The sequence below is a fragment of the Molothrus aeneus genome, chromosome 1 (genome assembly GCF_037042795.1).
Source record: "Molothrus aeneus isolate 106 chromosome 1, BPBGC_Maene_1.0, whole genome shotgun sequence".
NCBI classification, from domain to species: Eukaryota; Metazoa; Chordata; class Aves; order Passeriformes; family Icteridae; genus Molothrus; species Molothrus aeneus.
The window spans coordinates 37712630-37728939 of record NC_089646.1 but is presented as its reverse complement, the minus strand read 5'-3'; positions in this window follow the sequence as shown (position 1 = coordinate 37728939).

Sequence of the window (16310 nt, the reverse complement as noted above, 5' to 3'; positions counted from 1 at the left end):
TTGTGTGTGTATAGTTATGTCATAAATGTATTGCATATATACCAAGGCAGAAACACATAAAAGTACAGTCAGAATTTTCCAAAATAAAATTCAGAGCATTTAAATTGTCCTCAGTGATTATAAAGGTTACATAAAGAGCAAAGTTTTTAACATAGGCAACTGTATTTTATGTGTAAAAAAACCACTCCCATTCCCCCATTTAGCACTAAAATTATCTGCAAGCAGGGAAAACATGAGCAGTTTATAATCCAACTTGTCATTCGAGCATTTTTTATTAATAGTAGAATAAATGTTTTCAGCATTCTGTAATGGTTTTAAGACAGATGTGGTAGGTCTTTCCTTTTCCCAACTTAGATGGGAAATCTCAGGTTCCTTTGCCACATGTGAATTAACCATACAAAAATTCAAAGGTAAATTCACTCTGAGGCCTGTCAAATTTGCAAATCACAGTAGTTCTTTTGCTTCTTCAAAAGATGAATCCTAGTTTCCCAATAAAATTATTTTTACCTTAGCAAGCACTTCAGTATATTCATTATTGTAATAGCAAGTATAAAATCTCTCTTTTTTATGTTCAATACACAATACTCATATTTGGTTAAGTAGTGCATCTAGTCGAGTTTGCAATCAGCATCTATAAGTCTGTCAAGCTCAACTTTCCTACGACTTAAAATTTTCTGAGCTTTCTTTTTGATCATGCACATTCATGATAGTTGAGTCGCTGATCTACTTGACATTGAAGAATTAAGACCTAATGTGTACACAGAAAAACTTCACTCATTTGTTTTGTTATAGAACTGCACTGTCCAAAAAACCATCTCTTCTTGCACTCAAATGCACTAGACAAGGACTATGATATGTTATTTAAGCATTTTAAACCAACAAGGAAATAATGGTTAGCCTGGCAAACAAGGAGGAATGCACATTCATTTTGTGTAGAATTATTCATTGATTCTGTGTGGTTTACGTGGAAATGCAAACCAAAATCAAACAAAAAGTTGAGATTTACATTTTTTTTGCCAAAATAAATGAGTGAAAAAAACATTTATTTTCCGCATTATTGAATGCTTTCTCAGACACAAAGATCAGAAACAGAAGTACTTGGAAAAATGTTGGAAAGTTTCATTTTAAGTCCGCTAAAGATCATTCATGTCCACGTGTTTCCTATGTAATTTAGTGTTACAGATTCAGCCATACCCTCTAGCCACCATAAATAAAGTTTTAAACCATCAGGGAAACCACATTTTTGCATGGAAGATGTAGTCAAGGAAAAGATCACCATAGAAGGGAAAGAGGGCTTGAAGCAACACAGAAGGGAATGTTTATGTTCATAAACATTAAATTCAGACTAAATCAAAAATCAATTTAGTTTGTCAAATAAAAGTTTAAGTATTAAAATGTCATTGAATTCTGCAAATTTTTAGAAAATTTCCATACATAAATTTATTAGCAAGATTCCTGTGAAAATTTTTAATTTCATAGTAATTGAATTATATTTTGGAAAAATAATGTTTCAATCAATTGTTCAATCATTTTAAAGGAAAAAATAATGACAGCATGATCTACCTAATTTTAACATAAAATTGTTGTAACAATAAAAATAGGATGATTAATGAAGTGAACTCCAAAACCCAAAATCTATGGTTAAAGGATGTGGATAATTAAAATTCAACCCTGGGAACTGGTCAAAGTGGAGGCTAATTAAAATTATCAGAGAATTGGATCTAAATTGGATAATTTAGCAACAATGGAAAATAGTAAACTGACTGTACTGAGCATCAGAGTCACTGATTGGAGTCAATCCTGACTGCTACAAATGAGAGGGAGGAAATGCTTTTTTCCAAACAAACCCTGTTGCTGTAGAGAAATTGTGAAGAGAATTACTCCTGTATTTTTACTAAATGAATCACTAAAGGATCTCCTGAGGTTTAGCAGGAAATTGCCCAGTTATACCATAGCTGGTCACCTGCTTGGCAGTTATCAACATCTGCATGCCCAGATAAAAATGATCAGTGAGGAGCTAAATTTTACAAATAAAAAGACAATCTGAGGTGTGCTGACATTCTTCAGTTTTAGTGACTTGTGATGTGATATGAAGGCAGCCATATCCCGCTGTAAACTAGGCCACTGTTTTGACTCAGCATTCTTCAGGCAACTTTTTATCTTCTTCTAGCTAAAAATAAAGTTTCAAATGACAATTTCACAAGTGAAGTTTTGCAAGTGAGCTGATAAGACTGATAGGTTTTCAGTGAAATAATCAGAATAGTTAAAATAAAAATGACACAGAAAATCTCCTCCTTTGAAGGAAATTGGTTTTGAGAGAAAAATGCAGTAAAAATTATTACATTTGGTTTATTAAAAGTAAACTGTTGACTTCATTTTCATTTTCGGCTTTGAAATATGTATAGACTATCTTCACTGAATAAGACATAAACCTCCATCTTGACCATTTCTTAGACAGTAAATTGTTATTTCCCTCCACAAACTGTGAAGGGGAAATAAAACAGATCTTGTGTATTAGCTTTTTTCAGTGAGCCATCAGACAAATTCAGTTTTGAAAATATAAACTTACAAAAATCAGAAGGGAAAATACAGAGGTTTCAGGCAACATTTAAGGGAGAAACAGCATTTGGATGTGTGTGTGTGCACACTTGCCTCTGTGTCTGTTCAGGTAAATGTAAAAGGGAAACTTCAAAAGTTTAAGGTTAGACAAACTGTCTGAAAAGGGGTGTCTGCCATTTGTGCATGGAGACCTGTGCAACCCCTTGTGGAAAACCAATTGAAACTCACAGATGTGGACTATGTTATCGGAGCGAGTCTAAGCTGATGCATTTACTGCACAGAATGGCTGTTAATTTCCACCCCTGAAGCTGAATTCTCCTGTGTTAAAACCAAACAACCATGATAAGGTTATGTTTTAATGTCATTACATCATTATGAAGATTGGAAAGTGAAAAATAAATTTACAAGTAGAATTTACCAGAGAGCATTAGAGGCAGATATTAATTATCCAAGATGGAATTTGACTAGGACAGGAGAACCTAAATAGTATTAATTCATTAGCTACACTAAACAGTTAAAATATACTTCTCATTTAAAGGCTTCTATTTCTAGAAAAGCCAAGGTTTAAAAGCTTGATAGAGAATTTATTTCTTATTTTACCAGAGAGACAAGTGCCATATGCTGAATCAGCAAAGTAATCCTGAAAGTAAATCCTGTAAGATAGCTGTGTCACCAGGCTGAACGCACCTCACAACAGCTTGCCTTTTGAATCTAGTGGAAAGGTTTAACTCCACAGCAGGACTTATTTCTCTCTCTTATTTCATTTTTGGATCCTTTATTTTATACTACAAACAGGGTTGTTCAGTTCCTCATGTACGTAAGGAAGATGTGGGTCAGAAGTTGGTATTCTTAACTTTTATTATGAAGGAAAACAGCTTCAGCTTTATGGAAATGGACTTCTCCAATGTTTGAAGACTTCGGTACAGTGGGAGATAAACAGATTATTAAATTGATCCTTTCCACTGTGAAACTCCTTTTTGTTTAAGAGCTATGTTGTGTTGACCATATTACCCCTAAAATTTTTGAAGATCTTTTAAGGCAAATGTCTTCACATCTTGTGCTAACTGTCAGGCAAGATGAAAGTAGTACACTAAAATAGTGTGAGACAAAGACAGACAAGATCTAGCAAAATAAATCTATACATACTGACAAGCTTTCAACAATTAGACATTTGTATGTTCAACATTATTTTTATTTCAGGTCTTCTCCAGACATTAGAGACTTAAATTTTCTCACCTTTTACAGAACCACAGAACCACAGTACAGTTGAGGTTGACAAGGGAGAGTCAACTGCCTGTGCTGGGTATTGTCTAGTCCAAGACCTCCTCCATGGAGGGTAAATGTTCCTAGCTCCAGACTTGCCCTGGTGGCAGGGGCCTGGGATTCCTGAGGGCCAGCCTTAGTGGCAAAGTTTCAGGCAAAGAAGATGTTTAGTACCTCAGCCTTTCCCCTGCTCTATGTGATAAGGGCCCCAAACCCATTCAGCAGCAGGCACAATTTTCCCCTTGTTTTCCATCTGCTGTCGATGTAAAAGCCCCTCTGGTAGCCCTACATGTTCCTCACCACACTCAGCTGCACTTTGGGTTTGCTGAACCTGCCACTGAGGCCATGAAAGCCAATCTCCTTGTTCAGCTGATTTCAGGATCTGATCTTGTGACATCAGCTAAATTGATATCAACCAGCTTTCAGGTCCAGCCAGGTACAGACAACCTTCAACTTTGTTATAAAAACACAGTCCTGAACAGAGGAACAAAGGAAAAAACTAAAAAGAAAATTCGTGGAAAATACCAAAAACCAAAAAATTTGACTCAGGCTGCTGCTACCAGAGGAACAGGAGGATTACCTGTCAGCTGCTCTTGATGGAGCCTAACCCTGGTCTCCTGTGGTAATGATGGTCTATTCAGTTCCTCCATCTGTTCTAGGGATGGAGCAGTCACCACTGAGACTACTCAAAGTCTTGACATAGTCAAGCAAAGTTATTTTGCTGTTTCTGACAGTCTACTACTACGGGTAATTAATTTACAGGCAGTCAATGCTAGCTAAAAACAGGGACAAGCAGCTAACTATGGAGATGAAATATGTGTGTGTGTGGATTTAAATTCTTGTAACACAGAACCTAGAAATTTGTATATTATCAGTGTCTTTTGATACCTACAAACAATTTTTGCATGCTCTTGTCTGTATCAATGGCAAGTTTTACACTGAGCAAAGGACTGTGAAAGGGAGAGGGCAAAAACTTGGGATCCACATTGCCTTTCAAGGGAGTGAACCTTCTGCCCTCATGTATGGGGAGGGTCTCCTTCCAGCAGAAAGGAATACTGTTGCTCTTGCATATGGTACAAGTTCATCATCCCAGCCTTTCCTGTAAAGGAAAATCAATCAGTACACACTTAATTATGTTCTGATCTACTTAATGCATATAGGTATAATATATAATACACAAATAACCTGTGGGACAAGTTGCCATAAGACTATAAGCCTGAATTTATTTTGAAGGTTTTCACACTACAAACAAAAACCAAAGATATTAAGGCTCTTTTCATTTATCTGAAACTGTAAAGTGCATGTTTTCAGGGGAAAAAAAGTTCAATCACACCTCAAACGAGCTAATTAATTTCTAGCTTTATTTCCCAAGCTGGTAGTTTCCTGCAGAAATTCAGTTCTTGATTAATATGCATCATTAATCATTTAAATAAAAGTGGACCCCATAAATTCAAAGAACAAATAATGCCACTTGACTGCTAATTCAGCAAGGTAATTAGAAGACTTCAGACACACCAGTTGACAGACTATGATTAATAAAAATGAATAAACCTTGATTGTAGGGTTATTCAATAATGAATTCTACTACATTCTTCTTCCTTTGGTCTTGTGTATGTGTTTTTATATATTTATGTATATTCACTTAAATTCAGATAAAGCTAATCTTAGTAAAGACAAGACTTGGGGCTTACAATTAGGGTTTGAAGAATGTGAGATTTAAAAAACAACAGGACAATGTCAGTGCACCTCTGGCTCTTCTACTCAACAATGAACACTTTTGCACTGGATCTTTCACCCTGAGATACCTTATTCAAAAAGTGAGCCCATAAATTCTGCTTAGTCCTTATGCAGATATTCTACTGGGCAGTGTCACCAAATCAGCACAATGTGAAATGAAAAGTACAGAAATATGAAGATTTTGAGACAGCTGAACAGGTTTATTGCATGTCACATGTCCTAATCTCAAGGGACACGTTTATGCTGTAGGAGCACATTTCTCCATGTTCAAGTCACTCAAATTTAATTTCACCCTTGATCATAATTGTGACTAGATATTGTGCACCAGAAGAGCTCAGCTATGATGAAAGTCCTAAATTCAGAGGCCTAGATCAATTAATTGATTGTACAACCCTGAGGATGTACAGATGACTCAAAGGTGAGTATCAACTGCTGAAAACATTAAGGAAAGTTTGCACAGAACTTCCAGACTTAATGAAGATTATTACTTTCAGACTCTTTCTTGAATGAGATTCTTTAAATTAAATGGATTGCTCATCAAGCTCAATCCATTGTAATTAGAAAGTACCAAAATCCCTGACCTCATACAAAAACAATACCTATTTGTAGAACAGCTTTTAATAATATATTAAGAACCAAAGTTAATGTAGAGGTCACTAGTAGCTATGTCTGTACTTGTCTATCACTCCCTCAACTGGTTCTATGTTCTCATTTGCAGCCCTGGTAGCTGGGACATAAATCTGGAGAGTAGTAAGAGTAGAGCAAAATGTAACAAAACAGTGTCTTAACTTGTTGGACTATATCTCAGCACTGTATTCTCCTGTTTGCTGACAGATGTGCTGTGTTCTCAGGCAAGATCAAAAATAGCTAGCACAATAAAGTCTGGTTTTAAAAAACTTTTTTGTACTAGATTTGTGATATTTAAGTAATTTTATTTTCTTTTTCAAAAATGTGGTTTAAATACAATGATATGTTTCACTAATATCCTTTTCTTTTTGTCAGTAAGGAAAACTTGCAGTACCAAAACAGATACTGTAAGAGATAGAATGAATTTTCTTATAGATGATGCTTAAACTTAATTTTTTAGTCTCTAATTAGAATTTACCATTAATATTAGACTGGTGAGAGGGAGCTCATTAACCATTTCCTTGTGAGGAAAATGGAACTGACAATATTTTGCCTGAGATCAACAAAACATACAAGAGAAAAAGGTGAAGTGCTTTATTCTCGAGTTAATAGACATTAGTATGAAACATAGCAGCAAGACTACTGGTCTTGGAGATGTGTAAGGTTTTGTTGTTGCTAAAAAGCAACTTGCTAGTCTGTCCCTTCTGCAGAAGTACTGACCAGTGGTTCTAAACAAGACTGTCAGCTTCCAAAACCTTGAAAACTGTTCACTTGCTATGAACCAGGAAACTAGGACAAATCTACAATCCAAATTAAGATTTGTATAATGTGAGGCAGGGAGGGAACTTGGTCTCAGATTACTCAATACCACATAATTATGGCTATTATTGTTCTATTCAGAGGATGTAAAACTGCTCAAGTTTGGATCCAGTACTGTGGAGAGATCTAAGCACAATATTAGCGCAGGAAAAAATAAGTGATTTCTTGTAGCTCCAAAGACTGGACTTAAGAAAATTGTACACTGTGCCTGTGGGCACAAACTGCTGAAAATTCATCTTCTCTAGTTCTGTCAGCAAAAAACACACTTGGTTTTTCTCTTCTGCAAAGTGCTATATGCCCCAGGCTATCGAACACTCTAACAATGTTTTCTTAAACTGTTCTAAAAATGGTATTCTTTGGAAGATTGGAACATTAAACTAATGAGCAAAGTAAGTTTGGACTGAAGAGAGATGGGCCAGAAAAGAAACAAAAGTTATACCCCTAAAACTAAAGAAAATTAGTTATTGAACATAGACTATAATGGCCATTCCTGAAATCCTTACTCTACTTTTATTTCCTCTGAAAATAAAAATTCCTGCCAGGATGAATATTGAAAAAGATTTCAGGATTTGCCTTGAGATGAGAAAGTGAAGTTACATGTTTATGTGATGGAGTGCTTTCTTTTTAGAAAAAAAAGGCCAGAAGTGAGTCTTGAATAAATGCCATCATTTTGAAAAGGACTAAGCAGCCAAGAGTTCCCTTTGAATTTGAAGTGTGTGTTTCAGTCATGTGCCTCAACAGCTGTAGTGAAACTCATGTTCATTTTGTCTAATAATTTCATCATTAAAGACTCATGAAACTGACAAAAAATGAAATCAAGTAAATTCAAACAACTCTGTCACTTACATGAAATTTTTGAAATTCAGCAGAGAAAAAAGTGAGCAAATTCTTTCATCCTGTGAAATTTCATCCAATTTTTCCAAGATCTAGTGGGCTGAAGATTGCCATTTTCATCCCTTACTGCTCGTCAAAAACACAAGGATGTCACTTGTGCATGGCCTTTTGGATGGAATTTCTCAAAATTGGAATATATACCATGGAATTTCAATAAAGTTTTTGTTTGTTAGTTCTTTGTAAGATTCACAGTTTAGATCCAAAAAGTGGGTGGAAAAATGAACAGGAATCAATATAATTAATGTGCATTTCACTGAATTTGGCCTCTTAGGAAAAACAAGAAATGTCTTTTTGCCAACAAGCCCTACTGAAATACAGACCTGCAGCTATATCAGGAAAGGCAAACTGTGGGAATGCTCTCCATTTTCTTGGAAAAGGCAATAAAGAAAGACCATATGCAGTGTCTGGTGCTTCAGACTCAATAAAGCACTGGTAAGCCTACAAATCTGGTTGTCGGATGTTTTTTCTTTCCCAACAGATTATCTGCTTTTATGAAACTTTACCTTTCCTAGAAGCTTTGCATTTTTTTCTTTTTTTTGTACTTTTAAGGGTATATGAATTCCAGTAACCGTCACTACTATTGGGATTTTCCCCATTATGTGTCAGTCTTTTGAATATTCCATTACTTGCTAATCTAGCTAAAATGGGCTCAGCTTTACAGTAGGTCAGGCCTCAACACCTGGACAATTGTTTATTTATTAAAACTGAGAGGATGAAGAAAAGACAGACAGAAGTTCAAAAATTTTTCAGAAAGGCACTTGAGGGTAATTCAAACAAAATACCCTTCCAGATTCTCTTTTTCCTGGATGATCAGTATTATGGTGTAGTTGCTTGGTTTTTTGGGTGGGGTGTTTTATTATGTATAGTCTGTTACTTTTTTTTTTTTTTGCTGTTGAATACCATGTTCAGGTGTATTTGATCTGAAGTAATAAGTACTTTACTTCCAGATCTTATTTAAATTGAATATTAGTACATGCAGGAGGGGTGTCTAATTGACTGCAACAGGATCTTCAGCCAGAACTGTCAAATCATCCTGGCTGAGTCACCTGTCCTGAAAAGTCCATGGCTTTTATTTCGTTATAAATTTTCTTTTCTCATAAGGACATCTCTAGTAGGGAGAAGACAGATTTTATTTCGCTGTTAACCAATTCTGCATCACCCTTTTGAAAAAAAGGAATTGAAGATGAATGATCCTTTGCTGCTATCTACCAAATCAGTCTTTCCCATCAATTTTCTTTTATTTGATCCTTAGGTTTGAAGATCTCATTAAACATATTTTGTAAAATAAAAATTTCCTCAGAGAGCATGTTTTTCACCTGAACTGCTTTTCTTCACACTAGCCTTCCTGACAAAGATTTGATCTCTCTCCCTCCCTAGGTCCTTCATCTCTCTGAAGGAGGTTTTTTAATTAAAGAGTTTGTTTGGTTTGGATCATTTATTATTATTTGTTTAAATGTTATTGTTTGTGCTTTGAATTAATTGCCCCTGTACAATCTGATCATTTGCTGTGGCACTGAGTGAATTTCTTCTGCTATTGCCTCAGGACATTGCTGCAAACACAATGTTGCATTTGATAAAGATTCTCATGATAAAAAAATTTACAACGAAGGAATCATTAATTTTTTCTAAAGCTCAAGATCAGATAATGCCTCCCTTTTTCCCTTTTCCAATTCCCATTTGCTTGGAAAATAGGTTTCTATTTATTTGGTCTAATATGAAGAGCAAATTGTCATACAGACAACTGCAACATTCAACAGAACAAATGTACCTTTGTCACAAGCATTTCTTTGTAGCTACCCTTCTAGCTATTAACAACAGGTTTAAACCAAGTGGTGCTATTTTAGTCCCAGTGCAATTTTCTTGTTCCTGCAAGAAATAACTTTTACTGTTCAGTTTAAAGTAAATTGACATTTCCAGCCATTCTCTGTTGTAAATTTCCTTCCTTTCATGTTTTTTACGAAGCTTTTTCATTGAGTTTTCAAAGCAAGAAATTTCTTTGTTGCTTTTGTATTACATCCAGTTTTGCTGATGCTATTGTTTCAGTTCTACAGAACAGTAAAAAGAAGATAGAAATATTCCATTCTCAGCTGAAAGAAGATGAGCAGTAATGCCAGGAACAGAAATACTTGAGAATCAGTAGAGATCTTTGCTGTACTCAGACCAAAATAGTCAGTGACAATAACTTCTTATACCTGTAATGATTGTGCATGGCTCTTATTTCTGCATAGTGTTCTTTTGAACCTTGGTGTGCATTGAAGCCCCCTCCTTGTGAGCTTTTAGCACATCATGATGGGTTGTGGTTCATTGAGAACTCCCTCATCTCATGAAATGATTTTGGATAAAAATCTCCTCCCTTCTGCCAAAAGCCTTCCATTCCAATATCAAACAGGACAAAACTTCGAATCTATTTTCTACAGAGTCATTGCTGTTCCATTACCTAATGGATATTATCAAAAGAGCTGCAGAGCTGCTTGTTACCACAACAATATCACAGAAATATAGATTTTTAGAGAGAAAAGAAATAGCAAGTGAGTCACTTCTTGGCCACATTGGTGTTGGGCACAACAGTGTGTTTCCTGTTGCTTTATCTAGTCTGGTTTTAGGCATCAAGCATTGCTATTTCCCTGGGGAGATCATTCCACAGTCTATTACACCTCATTGTAAGCAATTTTTTACCCTGTGTGTAGTTCAAATGTTCTTACACTGGACCAGCCCAGATCACTCCCTGCACCAAGTAAATTTTAAAGTCAATTAATTCCAGGTCCCTTAGGGGATTTTTAATAACCTGTGGGGTGTGAGGGATGGGGATTTTGGTTGTTCATTTTTCTGGGGGGGGGCATGTTTGCTTGTTTTAAGGCAATGGAAGAAAGCAAAAATGGCATTAATTTTTAAACTTACTTATGCAATTTTTTTTGAATAGTCACTGAAGTACTAGGTCAAAATTCAGATATGGAAGAAGTGAATGTTACAATTTTTTGTTATCTCTTTACTTTTAGTTAGTGGTTCAGTTAGAGAATCAGGTTTTATTTTGCTTTCTTTAATGTTGTTTAAATGTTTTCCTTTTTAAAACACTGGCCCTGGATTTTGTCTGAAGTTACTTTTGCTCACCTAATGTGAACAAGCAATATGGTTTAGATATCTTCTCAATTTGGAGTACTTAATCACCTGTATATATTCATTAATACAGAGTCTTCATCACAGTGATTGTTTAGGTTGTCCTAATCTTGTGCACTGAAATCAGACAGTATTGCCACCAGATCTGCCAGAGCAGTACACATGCTCAGTATGTCCTAGAGCTTCCACAGTACTTCACAGTGAGTCTTCACAGACCTTCTTCAGTTCCTTTGTGCCACTTGGGGCTGCAATTCACATTTCTTTTGCCACCTTGTCTTACAACACCTTTGGTAGTCCCTTCTAAGTAATTTATATTCTTTTTATTCTAAAATTGAACAACTTTTCTATCTTGGCTCTCAAAAGACTCTGTTTACTGCTGAAACCTTCACATGACCTTGACATATCATGGTAAATAACACAATACATGAGACTGAGGCATCCACAGACCATTTTAAAAGAGAACATGAAAGTTTGGAAAGGTTTGAGCAAGGAATGATTTCCTCAGACAGTCTATTGATCTCTCTTAACCTGGTTGCTTGGATGAGGGGAGACAAGATTTTAGAATATCTGGGTATCCAACGGTTTGGCTCTTTTTAGCCAAAGGGATCTCTATAATTGTGAGGAGAGTCAGTGGCAATTGCCTTCATCAGGGATCTTCCCCTTGGGACTTTCTCTCATGCACAAACCACCCATTTGTTCTGTGCTTGTGTTGCAAGCTAAGCATGAGTTTTGCAGTATTTTGGTATACTCTGTGGACACTTCAAGAAAACATTAAAAGTGACTGAACATAGCTGATGTTTCTTTCATCAAAGTATTTCTAAAATTGGATGCAGTAGATGTTTATTTTAAGGCAGGTTTACAAATGCACAGTTCAGACTAAAAGCTATTATCAGCAAGAAATGAAATAATCAATATTTGAATCCCACCTGTATATTACTTTTGGATGTTATAGCTGTACCTATACATGAGGATAAAGTCAAGTAATTCTCTTCCTCTCTTGCTTATTACAGCACTACAGAGCAGCAAAGAGTAATGCTGCCTTTTTTCTCCAGGGAGCATAAAGACAATTGACAAATGACTGCTTTGGCAGCTTTGCCCATTTTAAAACAAACCCAGAAGAAGCCAGCCCTGATTGCTGCTGCCACCTCAGCCTCTGGGGCGTTGCTGGGGCCAGAGAGAAAGCACTGCTGGGTGGTGGGTCAGGGGCAAACCGGATTGGCTGGACTGGACCATCTAGTGCTGTTTCCTCTTGTATCCAAAATATTTCCAGGACTAGGCTGTGCTTTCCAGGCACAGATAATTGCCTGAATCTTAGCTAAAATAGCCAGCAGCAGCTGAAATCACACTGCTATCTGGCAATTACCTCTACATGTGTTAAGTGTGTGAAGTCCAGCAGACTTTTGACCTTTTGTACCACTGTGCTCTGCAGTAGTTTCTTTGGGAAGGCTGAGGAATATAAATACCTCTCTGATGCCCTGAAGTTACAATAAAAAGAAAGTGAAAACCTTTTAAAAGTCATTAATGAAGTGATACAGTAATTAAATTCTAATTAACCAAAGAGACAGTTGTTTCTTACTTTTGTGTGCAGATTTTTAACTTTTGCAGTCGCTCCTAGTTATAAATGTTTCAGCAATGACACCTCCATATCAATCCACATTTTAGATCTTATTACTGGCAAAAATTTGGGGGGCTCCTGGGGGAAAACAGCAATTAGTGTCTGACACAGTGAGACTAAAATGGTTCAGAAGCAATCTAATAATACAGAGCTAATTTTAGTTAATAATATTCAAAGTTTTTGCCCATTAAACCATGTTCATACTTTCCAGCTGTGATACAACTGAATTTCTGGGTGGTGAGACAGTTAGACAGTCCTGTGTGAGCTCCTGCACCTGGCATTGGGAGTGAGACCTCCACACTGTAGTTTGGGATTGCAGCAGAGATGCCCCTTTCATAGATGTGATTATTTGCGTCACGAGGAAACTCCAGTGAAATTTACTACAGCCCTTAGAAATTGCAAAAGATGGAAGTGAGAGATTGCTTTTAGGCTGGAATATCTCACAAGAACCTCCCTAGGTGATGGCTTCTGAAGAGAAAGACAAGGCAAAGAAGCAAACCAAATAATCTTTTATTCCTTCCAAAGCCTGTCAATTTACTAAGACTTATTCCTTGTACAGTTATAAAGATAAGTGATGCATATGAAAAACTGACATTCTGACTTCTAAAATGGGGTAACAAATGAGGGACTGTCTGGTTTTTAGGCAATCTGCCTAACTCTGCTGAAAACTGAGATTGGCCAAGCTATGATCAAAATATACCATATCAAAATTTGTATCTCTGAAATGGTTTACTGCAAAAAGAATGACAAGTAATGATTTAATATTAGTTTATTTTCAAAACCCCTCACATATCACTTCATGCTTAATCTTTTCTTTAATTACACATTACACATTTAAGATTTGGGGCAAGTTATTGAAAATCAATAAGGTTATAAATGTAGAATTGGTAATTACTTCATGACTTGTGCACTATCTTATTTGCATAATTCATTTACTGGAACTTGCATTTTAATTAACCTAGAATGAGTGCTTCAGTGAAATTGTAATTTACTGTAATAAATTGAAAAAGTTGTCAAATCTTGCACTTAGTCATGCAACTGTGAATTTCATTGTCTATTCAAAAATATTAAGAATCATGCAATTAAGAAGATAAATTTTATTCCCAATGTATAATATAAAACTGTTTTTTCCGGGTAAATTGCATTTAAAACATGGTAATGATCATAAACAATGACAAATTAATAAGTTTTGCTGACCATATTTTCCTTTACAGTAGTCTAGATGTCATAAAGATGTCATAAAATAGAATTACATCAAAAAAGTTGACGAAGAGGTAGTCGCTTTAACACCTCCCCAGATGCTCCAAGCTGACAATGAAAAGACAAATATAGGTAACAGAATCTTGTCTTTCTACTAGTTAAACTGTGATTATGAAATATTTTCTTCTTTTTATTAGGTAAGCAAAAAGGTTAATGCCAGCCTAGAAAGATAGCTCTGGTAAAGCCAATATTAAGATTTTCCAAAAGTTTGGAATGATTATATGGAGTTATTAAACAAAAGTTCACTTAGTTCTTAAAGTAAGAAGAAACTTCAGTTTCATTTTTACTGACCTGCTTATGCTGTAGCAGATTATATGTAAAATCAAAAATGCAAAATTCCCTTTCTCAGCTATCTCCTGCTGACAGTCATTCATATATTAATGAATTCTTCAATTTTATACCAATGTCCAAATTCTTGAAAATAATTCCTTAATAGTTTTTCCCTGAGATTTGCATTATAATGTTGTTCAAAATACATTTTTAGTGTTCATCTGGAAAACACCAAATAGGCTGTGTTATCACATATTGTTATCTGTGCTCTGACATTATCAGTTCTTCCTGAAAACCCATAAAAACTCAATGGCTTTTAAAATGGAAATCATGGTAGAAGTGTGTCATCTCACTTACAGCATTCCAGAGGTTGTGAATATATTGGCATAAATATATAGGTAAGGTTAATTTAAAGAAAGCAGCAGCTTTGTAACCCATAAGATAGGCGGTTTTTGTCACTGGCACAAAAAGGACAGAAAAATACTATCTTATATCATTGCCAGAGGGTGGGGAAAAGGACTCTATTATCTCTCGTCTGGGAAGAAAGTTGTTTCTTTCTCCAGTCAGTGAAAAGGTGGCTGTGGTTGGGTCAGTCAGGCTCTGCAATAAGCATTTTTACATGTGAATAATTCTCTCTTTTTGTATACCTTTTAGAATCAATATTGTCATTGTTAGTGTTCATATTCTAATCTCATTGCTGTTTCCATAAAATTTTTTTCATCTCAAGCTGTATTTTTCACCCTTTTATACCTCCAGTTCTCAACTCCATCCCCAGAATAGGGAGGGGAAATAGGGGGAACAAGAGAGTGTTATAGGTTTGGGAGGGTCTTGTGGGGGGGACGGGAAGGGGGCACCATAGTTGGGATTGTCACACCTAAGCCATGAAAGTCATCCATTTCAACCTATCCCCAGTGTGGTGGCTGAGATTTAGACAGAAGATATAATTTAGATTTTTCAAGGCACTTCTATGTCAGTATACATGCCACAATATGTAATGCAATTTGTCTGCTGCACTCTTTATGCAGCATTCTGTCTGGCACCACAGACCCTCTAGACAGAAGGTGCTGACAAATTAAAGAAGAAAGCAACAAGCATTGGATCTTCTGTTTATATTGCTTTTCTCAGAAAAACAGGAGAGCCAATTCAACAGAGATTTAGTTGCCACTGTGCAAACACAGCTCCTGACCTGAGGGGTAAACTGGAATTTCATAGCTTTAGCACCTGAGTAAATTTAAATACAGCACAATCTTTAAAAGTTAAAACTTTCCAGAACATATATTCTCATTTTTTCTGCTCAGGTGCATGTCAATTACATTGTTTTATAAGAAGGCATGGTGCTTATCTCATTTTAACCTAGCAAATTTGAGGTAAAACTTTTCAGAAAGGAAAAAATGGTAAGCATTTCCTTATTGGTTTTCCTTCCTATCATCAAGAAAATGTTGCTTGAAGCATCAGAGCTAAGAGAGTTCTTAATATCAAGCTGGCTTACTACAGGAATGTATATTTGACTGGCACAGATTGTGCTGAGGGTGAGGGAGAATATTAAGTTTTTATGCAGTAAGCATCATAAAGTTCTATTTCCTTCTACCATACCAGATTTTAGCAAAACGCTATAGTGCATGAAAATGTCATTAACCTCCTGTCTCCAGACTTAAATCCTTATGCTGCAAATGGAAATGCTAACTAAATTTATTTTCCCAATGAGATACAGTGACTATAATGCACTTGATATATTTACTGATTTCAATATTAGCCTTGATTATCTGAGGTGAAAAATAGAAACAATAGAGACAAATAAAAATAAAAACATTATTAGGTACTATTTTTGCTTTGGAAAAAACCTAATATCTGTTCCACAATTCAGGATTCTGCAATGAAGTGTTCACCAGTACCTGAACAAGTTAATTGAAAACTGCCTTTGATATCTCTGTGATTGCTGCTGCGAGTGGAAGGGCGACATGCACTTGGCAAATCCACATTACTTGCAAGTGAGAAAAAGAGCTAATGTAGATCAAAACTGGGGCTCAGACACATAGCCACAATTAGTATTCAATCAACAATTTAGACCCTCCATGCTGAGGCACTGAGTAACTGTGCATGAACTGTTCCCAGATTCCTAAATGTTAAAAACCATATGGCTTAAATTCCTGCC